The sequence below is a fragment of the Chrysochloris asiatica genome, unplaced genomic scaffold (genome assembly GCF_000296735.1).
Source record: "Chrysochloris asiatica unplaced genomic scaffold, ChrAsi1.0 scaffold08000, whole genome shotgun sequence".
Lineage (NCBI taxonomy): Eukaryota > Metazoa > Chordata > Mammalia > Afrosoricida > Chrysochloridae > Chrysochloris > Chrysochloris asiatica.
The window spans coordinates 2776-4142 of record NW_006416518.1 but is presented as its reverse complement, the minus strand read 5'-3'; the positions used below and the strand labels follow the sequence as shown (position 1 = coordinate 4142).

The 1367-nt window shown below is 40.3% G+C and overlaps 1 pseudogene; it reads right to left on the bottom strand.

Moving 5' to 3' along the window:
• Positions 1–6: 6 nt before the first annotated feature.
• LOC102821937 lies at positions 7–1129 on the bottom strand (annotated as a pseudogene).
• Positions 1130–1367: the final 238 nt, after the last annotated feature.

The window sequence follows — 1367 nt, the reverse complement described above, 5'->3', positions numbered from 1 at the left end:
TTTCCTCAAAACTGGCTTATGTGCAAAAACCATGTCACAATAGTTACACTTATGTGGTTTATCTCCACTGTGAAGGTTAAGATGATCCTGTAAGGAACACTTCTGAGAAAAGGTTTTTCCACAGATCTTACATTGGAAAGGTTTAATGCCGGCATGTACACACATGTGTCAATGAAGATTGCCTTTCTGAGTAAAAGTCTTGCCGCAGAGGAGACACATAAAGAGTTTGTGCATTTTTAAATGGTTGGCGTAGTTCTTCAGGTGACAAAACACCCTGGTACACTTTGGACATTGGTGATGCCACTGTAGACCTTTGTCTACACTTCGAATATTAGGCCCAAAGACATCTTTTGAGGCCATGATGATGTTATCATTGCCTGTGTAAGAGAGTGCATAATTGTGAAGATGGTCTTGTTCTATTTCACTTACTCTGTTTTCCATAGTTGAATTTATCAGGGAATGCTGGGGCTCTGATGAATGTAAAGCAGTGGGTTCAGAAGAAATAAACTGGTTTGGATCTTTTTTACTTCTAAACTTTGACACATCCCCAGTAGATTCTACCTTAACAATCTGAATATCATTGTCCTCCATATCCATACTGTCTTCAGATGGATGAATACAAGGTGAGTCTTGCTTTGGGGAGCCTCTGGCTTCTCCCTGCTGTTCTTTTGACTGAGGAGAAGAGCTCTGCTTTTCACATCCCTCTTTGCTAGTCACTGGTTGTTTTGGCTTTATAAACTTCCATCGGGCCTGTGTGCATCGTTCTACAATATGGCTCATCTGAAGAAAACTTGCAGCAGTCAAGTAATTTACCGGCTCCATCTCAGGGAATTCCAGCACACCACTATAACAGGATAATAGCAATTGTCTCCCCACATCAGAACTCTGTAATATGGATATTTTCACCTCTCGGGAATCATTCAGTAAGAATTGGTCTTTTAAGAAGGGGGAACTTGCAGCAAACACAATTTTATGCCCCTGTACCTCGATATCATCTATGAGAACTGTAACATCACAAAATTTATTCTCTTCTCTTAATTTGTAACATTTTTTGTAATATTGAATCTCCATCATTTTCAAACTTGAAGTTGAGGAGATCTGATCTTTCAGATATTTTGGCAGACAGACCCTGAGAAAGGCAGCCGTCAGGATCTGGCACCGCCAGGAGCTCCGGCCCCTCATAGCTCCCCTTCCATCTTATTTTGATGCTTTCTGCATCATTCAATAATTTGCCCAGAGAACCTCTCAATAATGAAAGTCAAGGCCTGAATTTTTTCTTCAGTTTCCCCAGCTTGAGAAATGCTGAACGTGTTCTTCCTTTTTGGTTTTATGATTCCAGATCTTTGCACATTTTGTTGTAATATTTG